Below are 17,590 nucleotides of genomic sequence, written 5' to 3'. Positions count from 1 at the left end.
AGTGAATCGAAATAACAAAGAGCTTTTCAAGTTGCAAGGAATCTCAAACTCCTGAAAAATTAAGGTGGGATGATAGCAAGCTCACTTACTTCATACTTCAACAAATAATCAAACGATTCATCAATCAAAGATTAGATGCACTGCTTCATTAAAAGTCCTGCATTTACTTCATCTAATACTGCATTTTCCAAAACAAAGCAGCTTCTTGCTTGAGTCTTGTTTGTTGGTATTTACTGTAGTCAGCTGGATCAATGAGTGATAGGTGTTGATTATGTCATATATTCCTATTTAGTTAATTAGTTTGCTATTAAGTCAATTGCTGTTTTTCTTCTAATAGTAAATCACTATGTTTCCATGGTGCGCAGTACTGCGAAGCAGCCCCCTCCGAAGTCGAGGGGATTGTACGTTTCCATGCTGCGCAGTGGTTTTCAGCAAATACCGCAAATTAGCCAGAGAAGAGAAATTGTATAAATCGAATCGCCTGATGGAGAAATAGAATCGATCACGGATACCGAACGTCATAAACAGTCTTTTTTATTATTCTGTCGTCATTATACTTTTATTTACAATACACATTCACAAGGTTTTACAAACCTTAACACACTTTTTACATAGTAATATATTTTTAATAAGTATTTTTAAGTAATATATTATTTAAACGTTAATTTAGGACTTGCCACCTATTTTTCGAAGTGTTGGCATCGATAACAAAGTCCAGGAAAGTAATCACCTTATCATCCTCGTGAATGCAGACTATAATTAAGTTTATGTGAAAGAAGATCGGAAGAATAGTAAAAAAACAAGATTAGCAGAACAACCTTTGTACTAGTTTATGGCCATCGAAAAATCTGTCTCCACGGCATGAGAGCTACGCGCAGCCACTGCGCAGTCGCTGTTTCCTTGCTGCGAATTTGCACTGGCTTCGCACTGATCAGTGCGCAGTGATTTCAGTGCGAAGACGCCGTTTCCATGATTCGGAGATAGCGCAACTCCGAAGCACTGCGCATCATGGAAACATACACATTGTTGACTCATCATTTGTCCTACTTTTAACACCTGCACGATTTGCTGCATACTCTCTCTTGTCACGTTGAGCTATTATTGCTAACATGTCTTTATACACGCAATACACCTTTAGAGCAATTACCAAAGAAAGCTTCTCTACTAAAAACATAACAGTTGGTGTCGGAACTGGGATTATTGAAGTTAGTAAAGGCACAACCATGGCAGAGAATATTACAGAATTGATAGCAGCAATGCAAGCACAACAAAAGGCACAGATGGAGCAGTTTACAGCGATTCTTGGACAACTTGCTACGAACCAAACAGCGCAATCAACTGCAGCGCCATCATCCGTAAACGTACCGAGGTTTGATGACTACTGCAGAGAAAAGGAATCTTGGGTACAGTATTTACAACGCCTTAGACAACACTTTACAGTATACAACATAACAGACAGTACTCAGCAACGTGCATGTTTGTTGTCATGGGTTGGTGCAGAAACCTATGAGTTACTAACAAAGCTGTATGGGCAGGATGACATAACAACAAAAGGGTTTGATGAGCTTACCATAAAGCTCAGTGAACACTTTGCTGATAAGAAACACGTACAAGCAGCTAGATATGAATTTTATAACTGCAGAATGAAGCCAAATCAGTCGTACTCAGATTGGGCAGCTGATCTGCGAGGCATTGCCCGCAACTGCAATTTTATTTGCAAAAACACAGGGTGTGGCGAAAGTTATGTCAACGATCAGATTAGAGACGTCATAATAAAAGAGACGCCTCATGCTGACATAAGACGCCAATGCCTGTTAGATACGGATCCAAGTCTTGAGGATGTGCTTAAAAAAGCTTCCACTTTTATTACTACATCAGAGACTGACAGTCTTGAAAGGTGAGACAGTAGTGGAACCAACCACTCATCAAATGGCATCGTCGTACAAGCATAGACACCTTAACCCCAAAGCGCAATATACACAACGACATAATAGTGATAAGACTATGCCAGAAATAGGTAAGACGTCTAAACTCAAATCTTGCCCACAGTGTTTCATACAGCATGACCGAAAACAGTGTCCGCATCGCAACAAGCAATGCAACTTCTGCCAAGGCCTTGGACATATTAGTTCTGTGTGCATGAAATTATCCAAGACTAATACAAGTACAGTAATACTTCAACTTACGAGTGCTCCAACGTACGAGAAACTTAAGATACGAGCCAGCTTTCTAGCAAGTTTTAGCACTAACATACGAGCCATGTTTGAGATAGGAGCACTTGAGTGAGTTGCCAAGTATGCCGGAGGTGTTTTATTAGAACAGCATCACTCTGTATTTTTCAACTGCTCAGGTTATACTGTTGTACCGTGTTTTTTTGTGCACGATTTTCTGTGCAGAATTATGTGAATTAAAAGTACTGTGCGTAGACCGAAAGTTTGCCAGTAAAATGAAAGATAATACAAAGAAAAAGCAAATGATAACAGTCGATATTAAACAGAAAAGTATTGAAAAATATGCGAAATGTGTATGCGTGATTCAGATAGCTCGGCAATATGACAGAAATACATTCATAATTATCAAACAGAAGGATTATATTCAGGGCATTTAGTTCGCAAAAGGACTAGCCATAGTTTCTAAACGGTGCAGCGATCTTCACGACCGCTGATGGCATTGGACAAACAATTGGCCGGTGACAGCGTAACTGAAACGATGCAATGTGAAAAGGCCGGCGCTATCTATCCAAACTGTTTAATAGACATTCGGACAAGTTGGCTAGTGATCGTGTGTTAACCATTTGTGACGACACCTGTGTTCATCCTAATCGCAACATGTTGCAAGGGCGACAAAGGCAAACGTCCTTAGATAGGTTTATCTTAAAACGGCCGGCTAGTCGTGAAAGCGAAAAAAAGGAAAGATTTCTCGCTAACCAGTGAGAAATTTCAAACTATGAACGCCGAAGAAATTTTAATTACGTTTAGTTGAAAATGAAAGTTTGCTTTTAGGTTTGCTTCTAAGTTTGCCTTTTAACACTTTGATAAAATCTAAATTTATCAAAGTCAACTGTTGTAACGAAGGATAACTTATATCTCCCTCCCTGGCAAATGCGAGTGTTAACTGCTATTGTATGTATTTAATTTTACATTTTAATTAATCACATTTCCTTGCATTATTTTTTATTTGTTGCTTTTTGAAAGCATGTAGTACGTAAGGACAATAGCCAACATGTTCTTTCTGTTACAACATCTTGTTTTGAGTGTTTTATTTGCCTTTTTTTAGAGTATGGAAACCAATCAATATATATTTAATTGTTCTATATATAAATTAATTGCACCAACATGCGAGTAAATTGACATACGAGCTCAGTCTCGGAACGCATTAAGCTCGTAAGTTGAAGTATGACTGTAATGGCTACAACTCTAATAATGTAGTCGATGAAACAAGCAGTGTTTTCCAAATCTCGGACACCTACGAGCGCAAAGGCAAACAAATTTGGATAAATGCCACTGTAAATGGCAGACAGGCTAAGTTTCAATGGGACACAGGCGCTACTTGTTTAATGGTAGGTCTAAAAGGGTATCAACAGCTAGGTTTTCCTCCATACCAACCCTCAGAAACGTCACTTCGTGCCTATGGCAACACCGCTCTCAAGGTAAAAGGACAATGCTTTGTTGATGTACATATTGGTCAAACTCTAAAAAGAAACTTGCGCTTACTTGTCGTTGACTCGGACCAAGGCACAAACCTTCTTGGACTGGACTGGAGTGATGAGTTTGGGTTATCTCAGCAAGGTCTTTCCTCTGTTGCACACGCTATTTCAAACACTGACACTGACCAAGCTCCCAAATCGAATATAAACTCAATCTCAAAAGTTTCCTGACGTTTTCAAATCAGGTATAGGCCGTTGTAAATCACATAAAGTTTCCATTCATCTGAAAGAAGGAGCTAAGCCTGCCTTTTCTAAACCACGTGTCATACCTTACTCAAAACAACAAGCGACAAAAGATGAGTTAGACCGCCTAGTCTCAGAAGGTGTTCTAAAACGTGTCGACTTCAGTGACTGGGCTGCGCCCATAGTCGTTGTATCTAAACCATCTGGTAAAGTAAGAATCTGTGGTGATTTCAAACAACTCAATCAAAGTATATCTGTAGATCAGCATCCTTTGCCACAGCTCGATGACCTAATGGAAAAACTTCGAGGGGGTGTGTATTTTTCGAAGTTAGATCTTGCAGATGCATATCTACAACTAGAGCTAGATGATGCTTCCAAGAACTTGTGTGTCATAAACACACCATTTGGTCTCTACAGATATGAGACCATGTGCTTTGGAGTTGCCTCAAGCCCAGCACAATTTCAGAGATGTATGGATGCTCTGACTCAAGAACTTCCTGGTGTGGCTGCCTATCTTGATGATCTCATCATAGCTGGAAGCACAGAGAAAGAACATTGGGATAACCTAAAACGGGTATTAGCAAAACTGCAGGAACATGGTTTTCGTGTAAGGCTTGACAAATGTCAATTTTTCCAAAACTCCGTGGAGTACTTAGGCCATGTTATTGACAAGCAAGGTAAACGCCCTTCTGCTTTATCTATTGCTGCCCTTAAACAGCTGCCTGTGCCCCAAGATGTCCAGCAGTTGAAAGCATTCATTGGAAAAATAACCTACTACGGTCGATTTATTCCTAATATGGCAGACAAAGCGGCACCATTGTACTATTTACTCAGAGACAGTGTACCATATGTCTGGAGTGACTCTTGCCAGCAGGCCTTCATCCAACTTAAGAATGATGTTGTTAGCGCCACTCACCTATCACATTATGACCAGACTAGAACATTGGTGCTTGCAACTGATGCATCTTCTTATAGAGTGGGTGCTGTACTCTCAATGCAGGACACTAATGGTGATGATGAAACACCAATAGCCTATGCTTCCAAGACTCTCACTGATTCTCAGAAAGGATACTCCCAGATAAAGCGGGAAGCACTCTCCATTAGATATGGTATCACAAAGTTCCGTCAATTTCTCTACGGAAGGAAGTTTATTCTGCTAACAGATCATGAGCCTTTAGTAAGCATCTTCTCTCCAAGCAAGAACATACCCACCATGACTGCCCAGCGTCTTCAAAGATGGGCCCTGACTCTTATGGGTTTCCAGTATGACATAAAGTACAAGCACACGTCTAGACATTCTAATGCTGATGCATTGTCTCGACTACCACTTGGTCCTGACAGCCAGTTTGATTCTGCTGAAAAGCTGGAGAGTTAAGAAGTATCACACGTGCTGAGAGAAGAAGTAGAAACCCATCCGATAGACCCTATGCTGATCCAGCAGTACACTAAACAGGATCCTACACTTCAAACTGTCTCCAAATGGATTTCCGAAGGATGGCCTATAAACAATCTCAAAGGGAAAGAATTTCACCAATTTTGGGAGCACAGAGACTCCCTCACCATACAAGACGACGTGGTGCTTATTCAGAGAGATGCCAATTGTAGAGTTGTTGTACCCAAGGCACTACAATCTGCAACACTAGAGACTCTACACACATCCCACTGGGGAGTGATGAAAATAAAGCAGCTGGCTAGGCGTTACGTATAGTGGGAGTCAATTAATTCTGACATTGAGGCAATGACAGGCGCGTGTGACATCTGTAGACAGCAGGGTCCTGCGCCTCCACAACATTACACTTCATGGCCTGCATCAGAAGAGCCCTGGAGTCGCATTCACTTAGATTTCGCCGGGCCGTTTAGAGGCAAGATGTGGCTTTTGTGCATTGACGCATTCTCGAAGTTTCCCTACGTCGGCATGATGGACATTGGGCAGACTACAACTCAGCAAACAACTCATGTTCTCAAAGATATATTTAGCTTGGAGAGCCTACCAAAAACAATTGTCACAGACAACGGCCCACAATTTGCATCTAAAGAGTTTGAGGAGTTCTGTAGCCAACATTTTATTCAACATATCACCTCCCCTGCTTACCATCCATCATCTAATGGTGAAGCCGAACGCTTTGTACAGACATTCAAGAAAGCAGTAGAAAAAAACTGTGTGGGAGGAATTCAGCTAAAGGACAGCGTACGTCTTGCGCTTGCCACCTACAGAATGCTCCCTCACCCAAGCCTTAACTGGAAAACTCCTTCCGAAATGTTACACGGGCGACAACCAAGATGCCTACTCTCCCTACTAAATCCAAAAATAAGGCTGCTCATGTATCTAAGAACACGACCACCTTAAACGCATCACAATTTGCAGTAGATTCTTTGGTGTATGCTCGCAACTATTCATCTGGCCCTAAATGGATTCCAGGTCAAGTCATTTCTAAAGTGGGCTCTACAATCTTTATGATTTCTACTGATAAAGGACTTTGGAAAAGACATTCAAACCAACTTCAAATTCGCATTTCAGAAACTAGCATATCTAGTGCTGCTCCTGCACCAGTTGACCTGGATAAAAAGTCTTCTGGTCAGCCTGACAGTACCTTAATACCTAATAGACGATACCCTCTTCGTGTTAGGAAAGCGCCTGAGCGATACCAATCATAAACTCATAACTTGTGTGGGAGGAGTGTCATATATTCCTATTTAGTTAATTAGTTTGCTATTAAGTCAATTGCTGTTTTTCTTCTAGTAGTAATTGTTGACTCATCATTTGTCCTACTTTTAACACCTGCACGATTTGCTGCATACTCTCTCTTGTCACGTTGAGCTATTATTGCTAACATGTCTTTATACACAATACACCTTTAGAGCAATTACCAAAGAAAGCTTCTCTACTAAAAATATAACAGATTATAATGAATCATTGTCTTAACTTCTCTCAAACTACTCCTATTTTTAAGTGGTAAGTTTATGGCTACACGCTTTGATAGATTGTTCTTTCTAATATTTTATGACCTATCCAAAAAAGTTGTAGAAAGGTTTTTCACAATTGGCCCAGGGATAATTGTACAAAGATTTTGCTAAACAAACCTCCGCAATGAAATTGGTTTTGTAAATTGCTCACAGAAGCCGATGATTAGGTATATTGCAGTATCTGCTCAAGTTTATTGAGATTTTCACAACAATCATTTTACCTCTTTGTAACTTCATGGGCGATGGATCAAACTTGCACCATAAAAGTGAGCTTTTATATGTCTATATGATAATTTTTTATTTTGAACTCAATGTCTGTCTGATGTGACTCTTTACTTTGTAGCCAGCCACCAGGGACTCAATATGACAGACATTTCTAGCCATCATCTTAGCCACTAGTATGCCTTGAACCCTTTCCATAATCTACAATAAGACTTGTACAACTACTGATTGACAGGATATACTGTGTACCTGTTGGGTACACTGTTTGTGACGCAGACTAACTAACGAATCTGATGTTTAATCTTGTAAATGAAATCATAACACTGCTGGGCAACACATGACAAGCATAAAGTATTTATTAGTACTTTCCGTTGGTATATGTTTTTTTTATTCAACTGGCCTTTATATATATGAAACTTATTGCTTCGTTTTAGATTTATTGTACCGGTAGCACTATCACAAAACTATTGCACATAATCTTAAAGCTCATCATCTCTGTCTATGTGATTACAATCCTCAATCTCGTCGGTCATTTCATTGCTGCAGTCTACACAGCCACATAGACTTGTGCAAACTAAAGATGCAGTTTACAAGATCACCGGCTTTTACATCTACGCTTTTTGTATGAGCAACTGGTCTATTGGAGAAATTGTCTGGGAACAGCTTTATGTCAATCAGGAAACCATTGCACAGAAATCCTATCATCGTCTTCACTCCAGCCATGTTTGTGGAATCTGGTGGCATGATTAATGGTTGAATTGCCCAATTCCATATTGTTGTTTGGTAATTGACCCTCATTAAATGCTGATGGAAAAAAGCCTTTTGGTGGAAGGGCTTTTTCATAAGATGCCCTTGATGAAAACAAGCTGTATCTGGCATCGGCTAGACTTGTAAAATCATGCTGGCCATAAAAATGCAGTGTTGAGTGAGCTAGTGCATTGAACAACTCTTTATCCATTAGCTCATTAGAATGTGGTATTTGATTATAGTGAATTATGCAATCCATGATAGCTAGCTTGGGAAATCTGTATAGATTGTGAATTGAAGTTTTCGACTGTTACTACCAACGCTGACGAGTCACTAGGCGAAACCAAAATCAGACTACAAACCTAATTGCTATCGCCGTAATTCAATACCCAGTAGTACAACATGACGTAAATGTAGGTCTACGGCTCTGATTAGCTGGTTCGACTGATTGCACACGTATCACTTCTATTAAAAACTAAAAATAATGGCTGTTTAGGAAGTAAGATAATAAATACAGTAATACTTCAACTTACGAGTGCTCCAACGTACAAGAAACTTGAGATACGAGCCAGCTTTTAAACAAGTTTTAGCACTAACATACGAGCCATGTTTGAGATACGAGCACGTAAGTCAGTTGCCAAGTATGCTGGAGGTGTTTTATGAGTACAGCATCACTCTGTATTTTTCAACTGCTCAGGTTATACTTTTGTACCGTGTTTTTTGTGCGCGATTTTTAGTGCAGAATTATGTGAATTAAAAGTACCGTGCATTGACCGAAAGTTTGCGAGTAAAATGAAAGATAATGCAAAGAAAAAGCGAATGATAACAGTTGATATTAAACGGAAAATTATTGAAAAAATATGCAAAAATGTGTATGCGTGATTGAGCTAGCTCAGCAATATGACAGAAATACATCCACAATTATCAAACAGAATGAATATAGTCAGGGAATTTAGTTCGCAAAAAGACTAACCATAGTTTCTAAACGGCGCAACGATCTACACGACTGCTGATGAAGAGACTGCTCAGGCATTGGATAAAAGATAAACAATTGGCTGGCGGCGGCGTAACTGAAACGATGCTATGTGAAAAGGCCGGTGCTATCTATCAAAACTATAAAAATAGACATTCGGACAAGTTGGCTAGTGGTCGTGCATTAACCCTTTGTGACGACACCTGTGTTCATCTTTATGGCAACATGTTGCAAAGGCGACTAAGGCCAACGTCCTTAGATAGGTTTATCTTAAAACGGCCGGCTAGTCGTGAAAGCGAAACCAAGGAAAAATTAGCTAACCAGCCTGAAACTTTTAACTACGAACGCCAAAGAAATTTTAATTACGTAAAGTTAAAAATGAAAGTTTGCTTTTAGGTTTGCTTCCAAGTTTGTCTTTTAAGACATTGATAAAATCCAAATTTATCAAAGCCAACTGTTGTAATGAAGGTTAACTTATCTCCCTCCCTGGCAAATGCTAGCGTTAGCTGCTAGTGCATGTATTTAATTTTACATTTAAATTAATCACATATCCTTGCATTATTTTTTATTTGTTGCTTTTTGAAATCATATGGTAAGTTAGGACAATAACCAACATGTTCTTTCTGCTACAATATCTTGTTTTGAGTGTTTTATTTGCATTTTTTAGAGCATGGAAACCAATCAATATATATTTAATTGTTCTATATATAAATAAATTGCACCAACATGCGAGTAAATCAACATACGAGCTGAGTCTCGTAACGCATTAAGCTCGTAAGTCGAAGTATGACTGTAATTAAAACTCTTGCTCCAAGCGAGTGCAAACGTTAATAATCATTGTAATACCGGGTTGTGCGGCTAGTTTGTTCGTGCTACTAATCCTCTCATCCCCTTTTGTTAATTCGACTGATTGAAAACGCCTACATTCGGTCATAACATTTGGTGGAGGTGCCTGTTCCTTCAAGCAGGTACTAGGTCTAATCTAACCATTTCATATTTTCTTACAAACATTTTCTTGCGGTGAAAGTTTTGTTTTGGTAGGTTTTTATAAATACCAGTTATTGGTTCGCAATGTAGTGAGCCCTGTTGTTAACATTACCATGATTTTTGCCGAAAAGCGTTATATATGTCTGCAGTTTACTCAGTGTGTGAGTCTCTGCTATCTTACAATAAGATACTAATAATAATAGTGGCTAGTGCATACCCCTAATGCACTGGTTCTATTGTCGTAAGTGCTAGTTCACTTGGTTCGCTGTTGCAGATTTGACTGTGTGAAGGGCACCAGTCTGTATTGAGCGTTGTTGAGAGTCCGACCTCTCTGTTATATTTAGCTAGCCTTGCTGCGCCTGTAAGTTGTTTGGTAAGCCACCTTACAATTGGCGTCGCGTCTTCATATTGAGGTCTTAGCTGGTGTTTGATCCGGCTGTTGCAACACTGGCGTGTGTTCGTTGTTTTCCATAGTGTTGTCTGGTGACGATTCGTCCTGTGAGGTACTGAGGTAGGTACTGAGTGCTTGCTTTGTGTTGCATTTCTCCCACTGTTGCTGTGCCTACACCTTTAGCTGTGTCATTTTCAAATGATTGACTGTTCAGTGTGTTCCTGCATTCGAGGAATCACTGTTGATTTTTCTAGGGCTGCAATCAGCGTAACTTTTGACAAAACAATAAAACTCGGTTTAAAATATAAATTAGTGATACTAACACACTCTGCTTGTTCTATAGAAATTGATAACAATTCAATTCAAGAACATTAATATTTGATACAAAATGGCCAAAGCTTCCGGTTTTAATGAAGATATGCGTAAAGCCAGGTTGAAGACACCAGGGTACAGTGCCCATTAAACTCTCTCAATGATTGACAGAAAGTCTGCAAGTTTCGAGACTCTACCTAAAGCAATGAGAAATATGATCATTATTAAAGAGTGTAAGGAAAGGCAATTGCCAGAACTGATGACCCTTATGCAAGCCCTGTTGCAGCTTTAAACAGACAGCTTCAACCAACCTTGCTGTTCCCGCAAAGATCAGATGTGTAAACAAATCCATTTGCTCCAGGTTACCAACCAGGCGTGACACAAGTTGAACGTGCTCCACCTAAATCAGCACCAGCTGGGTTACTAGCTTTCCAACCTTCAAATGGTCTGTTTTACATGCCGAGCATACAACCAGCATATCCTCCACAAACCAATTACATACCAATTCCTACGGTTTTGCCAAACTTCCACAATAGGGAAGATTTATTCAAATGGCCCTGGAGAATCGTGGGATGCTTTCATTGAAAAGTGGGAGATAAGGATAAGACTTTATAGGTACTCTGCCAGCCAGTTAGCACTGGTTTTCCCTGATAGATTTAAAAGCCCAGCGTACACAAAATAAAAAAGAATCATTAAAGAAAAGCCACGTGTAATGGCCAACTATGGCCAGCTGAGACAGGAATTGAATAAAGTCTTCAAAGACCACCGCAACCTACAAGGTCTAAATACAATCCAACAAGGAAAAAGGCCCATTGGAGAATACTACATAGAATTAGCTTCCATAGCGGACACGGGGCATAGTAACAGTCCTGATAACTAACAGGATACTTTCCTTGTCGATATATATTCATTCAAGGACTCCGTGATTCTATCCGGAAAAGTATGAGTTCGAAGGGCAAATGAACCCTGAATAAAGCTGTCCATGAGGCAGAAGTGGCTGAGCTTGGCAAACTCTACCACAAACCTTCTTCTAAGGTTATGGCTGTAGAGAAAAGTCCCCTCGAACCACTGATCGCTTCACTGCAATGGCAAGTGGCAGACTTGAAACGTATTGTACAAGAGCAAACCAAAAACAAAGATACAAAACCAAAAATAAATCAGCAGCCTCAGAAGAACTATAGAGATAGATAGATCCTACCAAAGACCACAGCATCATAACTTCAATTTTCGGCCAAGTCTTAAAGATAACCAAAGATCTTTCGGCAAACCAAACAGCAATCCATCAAGGCAGGAGGAACAACATAGTCGACAAAGCTGGGGTGAGCAACCTCAATCTAACAACAGTCATGCCAAAAACCGAAACAATGGTTGCTGGACATGTTGTTAACCCGAGCATTGGCCCAACCGTTTCCCTCGGAAGCGCGTCGACGCTAATGAGTCAAAAGACTTAAACCCCTCTCAATACGGCAAACTTTATCGCATTCAGCTTCAACAGGTTGAAGCTAAAGTGAATATAGTCGTGACAAACCCGCCCAAGAGACGGTCTACATCTCGAGGTTCTAAGCTAGAGACTATTTCTCTCTAACTTTCATAATGGTTCTCACCCTAGTTGGTTGCATTGAGTCAGCCCAGGTCATTCTTCCCCACAACCCTATGGTCTGTGGGTCTTCTCCTGAACCTTCCCACATCTATAACATTACGCACAGATACGAATGCACACCGAACACAACATACCATAATCGAACTGGTCCTCAAGATATGCAATTGCAACTGTATCAAAAAAACATTGTACATGTAGATTGGCAATCCAAAGCATATCAATGGACAAAATTCCGAAAACAACTACCATTATGATGTGATTTTAGTAAAAAAATTTCGGTAACCACAAAATTTTAGTAACTATTTTAGCATGAACACTTTACTGTCCACCCTCGACCGACAAGGGAGTGTACTTACAGCCATGGGCATCCAAAGTTACAAACACAATCTTTAAAAAAAAAAGAACTTGAATCAAAAGAATCACTCCTTAAGAATTCTCTGTTCGCTTTACTTTTTGGAGGTCATGTTGCTTATGGTTACGAGTTATGGACATTCACCTGTAACATTCTGGTCACCTTAGATGGTTTTTAAATTGTCCTGACTCGATTAAGAAAGAAGTGTTGCCCCAATTAGAGCTGGCACAGGGAGGTCGTCCGGTCTTGACCCACCGGGTCAGAGGTGCCCGGGTGGGGCCACCGGACCATCGGGTCTTCCTATACAAAGACACGGGTAGGTTTATGGCTAAACGAGAGCGATTGTACATTGCATATTTCTTTTCAAGTGCGATTAAAATACAGTCGCCTAGTCTTAGCGCGGAATGACCAGGCGAAATAGAACAAGGTGAGTCAAGACTATGTTCTTACGTCTGTGACAATAGTCTTTGGACTATAGGTTTCACAACGTTTTTCGGCAAGAAATAATCAACATGTCGGTGGTCTGGGAGTTCATGAAAAAGCCAGTCACGAAAGGGAAAGATCAAGTTATTTGTAAAATATGCGAAAGCAAGTTAAGCTTCAAAGAAGGGTCCACCTCAATACTATTGAGGTATTTACAATGAAGGCATCCTGAAGAACTTGAAAGCGCATCTAAGAACCTTCAATCCAGCAAAGAACAAAAGAATGATAAAGACGGTAAACAACCGGCTTTAGTTGCTTTCATGAGTAAAAAAATCAAAATTGTCAGCAAGCAGTTTTTAATTTGAGTTTTTTCCACTAATACCAGAAGTTTTAGGGAAGTGATGGACTTTTGCTTTCCACTATGGTAGGTTATCTATTTCTATATTTGTGAAGCATTTCTTAACTAATCTCTTTTTGTTGATTATAATAGCAGAATTGAAAATAAAATCTGCAATAAAAACACTCTAGCAAAAGTCATGCCATTAATCTATCACCCATTGAATAGCATTGATCCACCAATGTCTAGCCATAAATTGTAGATTGCATCTATAAACCAAGCCACAAAATATAATGATTGGTGTAAAAATGGGTTCTTTTATCTTAGGTTATTGATGTCACAACATTAAGCTGTAATAGAACTATCTCTTAACTTTGAATGAATAAAAAATCGCGCGTGCTGACCAGGTCCGACTCGATCTTGGCCCTCATTGCTGACCCTGAGTCTGGGCCAACCCTGCATTCCTTGGTCTCGTTTCAGCTCTAGCCCTAATTTCGTCATTAGACGCCCTGGTTAAAAAACCCAAATGGTAGCCAATATCGATGCTGAGCTGGATGAACTCTCGAGCAGCCCAGATGAAGGGTCGCCGATGACAGACAGCAGGTGGGCAGCAGATGAGAGAGCCACCGATGGCTCAAGTCAATTGTCTACCAGTTAACGACATTGAATGCGGGTATCATGCACCTCTGAGATACACTTGTCCGACTCCCACAGTCCCTAGGTAGATTTGATGTGTAAATAGAATTTGGTAGTGTAAATAGAATTCAAGGAAGCAAGATATACATACCTGTGATGAACACGAGTAATGACAGGAGAAACCAGAGTAAATTCTGTTATCGGTGAGGTCAAAACTATTGGCGATGATGATGATGCTCTTATGACTACCACAGTGACTGAACCCAGGCGTCCGAATGCTAAAAGGATGAAACCAGGCGATCAGGTCAACTTAGATAGGTCCATGCTCAATGAACATGAGAAACCACAACTTCGTAGGCTCCTGAATGAGTTTCATGACATTGTTGGTGAATCCATTTCCGAGCTTGACAGAACCAAGATTGTCCAACATGTTATCGAGACCATTCCTGGTGTTTCTCCGATTCGTAGCAAACCTTACAATATTCCCATTAGACTCCATGCTGAAGTCAAGGCAGAGCATGATGAAATGCAGAAGCAAGGGTTGATCACAGTCGGTACTGGATAATGGTCTTCCCCAATTGTTCTTGTTAAAAATAAAGACAATAGTTAGCGTTTTTGTGTTGATTATCGAAAGCTTATCGCTGTGACAGTTAAACAATTTATGGCTCTATCCTCTATAGATAATGTAGCCGAGATCATGCATGAAAAGAAATACTTGAGCACAATCGATCTCTGCTCAGGTTTCTTTCAAGTAAATAGAATTGTCAGTTGGCAGTTGTTCAGGCAGGTTGTGTGCTATGCAAGCTACGCTAATTATAGCTAAGTTAAAGCTTTAAGGAGATTATATTTCATCTCAAGAAACAGCTGCTAGACAAGGAATTCTGCAAGAGGTGGTTTAATTTATATAAGCCATCCCCAAATTGGGTAAGTTGTTAATACATCACTTAAAACATACCAGGAACTCGTGGAAAAGCCGAGTCGGGAAAATCAGAGTCGGAGAACACTGACACTCTCAAACAGATTTTAGAGCAGCTAAAAATAATGAACTCAAAAATGTCAAATTTAGAAGAGAAAGTGGCAAACATTGAACATAGATTTGATTACCACTACGCGTGGACATAGACAGGTCTCTTATCAGATGGCACGGGCTTGGAACTTATTGCCTAGCAGTCTACGTTTGATTGCCAATGCTCACAAATTTAAAGTGACTTTGAAACAACATCTGCTTGGATTACTGGGATAGCTTAGGTCTATTGACTTCTAGCTGCTTTGTCTGCTGACTTGGGTTCGGCGCCATGATTAACTCTGCTATTGCGCATGTGGACCCAAATCCATGGATCATGGATCAAATGGATACAAATTTTTCACCTTTTATATGTTGTATATTAAAATAATGAAAATAAATACATACATACATACATACAAGTCACCTTGCACGAATCTTCACAATCTTCATCACACCGTGGAGGCCCTATAAGTGGAAAGTAATGATGCAGGGTGCCTCGGGGTCACCATCTACTTTATCCTGACTGTCCCTCGCAATAATGGCCGACTTAATGAGCGAAGGTAGCGCAGTCTATCTAGATGATTGGATAATGACGTCCAAGGATTTCTCCTCACATCTAAGGTTGTTGAGAACAGTTTTCACCTGCTTACGTTTTGCTGAGTTGAAGTACCATCTCTCGAAAAGTTTCTTCTGTCAAAAAGAAGTGTTATACCTAGGACATTTCATTTTACAAAACGAATTAGCTGTAGCCCCGCACAACGTTAAGAAAATTGTGGAGTTTCCCAACCCCAAAGACAAAAGTGGCATTCGAAGACTCCCAGGCCTATTTGGTTTCTATCGGAGCTTCATTAGAGGTTTCAGCAAAATAGCCGCTCCTCTCATACAACTCACCAATAAGGATGCACCCTTTCATTGGTCTGAAGAATGTCAAAACCTCAGCACCTATACTGTGCTTCCCTGACCTATCATGTCAGTTCATTCTAACTACAGATGCTTCATCCATAGCCGTTGGAAGTGTGCTCTCTCAAATTCGAGAAAACGGTGAGGACCATCTCATAGCATTATTTTCAAAAAGCTCTCAACAAGGTCGAACATAAATGGGATGTCTGCGAACAAGAGCTGTACACCATTTTGAGCAGTGTCAAACACTTTCGACATTACTTATTGAATACGAAGTTCAGGATTCACACTGACAACATAGCCTGTACATAAATTTTGAAGAAAGCTGAGTTAAGCCCAAGGCTTGCCAGATGGGCAGTGCAATTTATTTCGATTATGATATCGAACAGACTCCAGGCAAGCATAACAGTGTTGCAGATGCTCTCTCTAGAGTCGAGTTAGTTGCTGCGCTGAACACAGAACCTGACAAGTTAGAAAGCGAAATGTGTATCGCACAAAACCGTGACTATTATCTTGGTCCAATCAAGATGTTCCTGAAGAAATCGAAGTTTCCCCCAGACATGACAAATAGAAATTGTAACCAAGTATGAAGTGATAATGAAAGTTTTAGCATCGTAAACGGGGTTTTATACAAAAATCAAGACTTATAACTGCTCTTAGCTATACCAAGTAGCCAGCAGAAAGCTATTTTCTATGCTGCTCATGAATCCCTTGTCTTTACACCCTGGTGTCACTAAAGCTCTGTTAAAACTCAAGGACCAATATTGGTTACCGCACATGACTATACATGTCACTGAGCACATTGCTCAATGTGGGTCTAATCAACAGAGGAAAAATCCTAAAGCGGGTTTCACTGAAGAATCAGATGGCATCCTATCCCTTTCAAGTCTTATCTCTGGATTTCCAAGACCCATTTGTTGAATCTGACTCAGGTATGAAGCACATCCTGATGTTTACAGATCACTTTACTAAGTGGTGCGGGATGATCGCCACTGCTGATCAAACTGGCGTCACAGTTGCACAATATTATATCAAATGTATTTGCTGTCGCTACGATTAGGCTGTTGAAGTTCAGAGAACGAAAGTAGAAAATATTATCTCAAAATAATGCGAAACAAATTATGACAAATTCTTCCACCTATTATGTTGAACACATCTAATTGCTACTTTTGACTGAAGTGCAAAATATAAATAATGTTAAAAACAAAACAATTTTTGCATTTGAACTGTAGAAGTTGGTGGCCTGGTATATTGTTTTGACCACTAATTCACGTCCCATGACTAACAAAATTAGTTCTAAAAGTTTATTCTACAGAAAGTGTGTTGAGAATAAATCTCCATACTTTAAATTATCTTTTAAAATGCCAATACATGGGAGCAATTTTCGTTAATTGCTTGACTATATGGTAGGAAACTGATGTTAGTCGTGGGACACTGTTAGTAGCGGGACAGTACTTGCCAACACAAAAAATTCCAATTTCATAAGTAACTTTCATCCAATATTCTTGTTCTTTTAATGTCATACTAGTTAAACATTGGATGATTCTATGGGGCTATTGGAATAGAAATATTAGCATTGTGGCCTGATGTTATGGCATAACATAATTATTCTTTATGGCATGATTTCTGTATTGTTGAAAGTCATGATGTTATGGCCTCACATCTTGACGTTAAGTAATCAGCTGATTTTCTTATGACTTGTTCAATTAATGGCCTGATATTTTGCCCATAAATACACACATGCAACAAGCATAAAATCAGTTCTCAATAGACAGACACAATGGGTAGAACTGCTGCACAGAGATATCAAGACTACAAAGAAAAGTTGAATTTGGACAATGACAAGTATGA

General features: G+C 39.8%; 1 protein-coding gene across 4 annotated transcripts in view; it reads right to left on the bottom strand.

Moving 5' to 3' along the window:
- The window catches only part of LOC137401300 (hydroxylysine kinase-like), a 63,305-nt gene that overhangs the window by 27,984 nt on the left and 17,731 nt on the right, over positions 1-17,590 (bottom strand). The window contains exon 1 of one of the 4 annotated variants that reach the window (XM_068087683.1): positions 10,000-10,340. The exons of the other annotated variants lie outside the window; for them this stretch is intronic. The gene's annotated coding sequence lies outside the window, so the exon portion shown is untranslated. Of the gene's footprint in view, positions 1-9,999; positions 10,341-17,590 lie in introns of those variants that run through there. 4 annotated transcript variants of the gene reach the window in all.

This window comes from Watersipora subatra, chromosome 1, assembly GCF_963576615.1.
Source record: "Watersipora subatra chromosome 1, tzWatSuba1.1, whole genome shotgun sequence".
NCBI lineage: Eukaryota > Metazoa > Bryozoa > Gymnolaemata > Cheilostomatida > Watersiporidae > Watersipora > Watersipora subatra.
The sequence above is the reverse complement of the archived record's forward strand: the minus strand, read 5'-3'. Positions and strand labels throughout refer to the sequence as shown.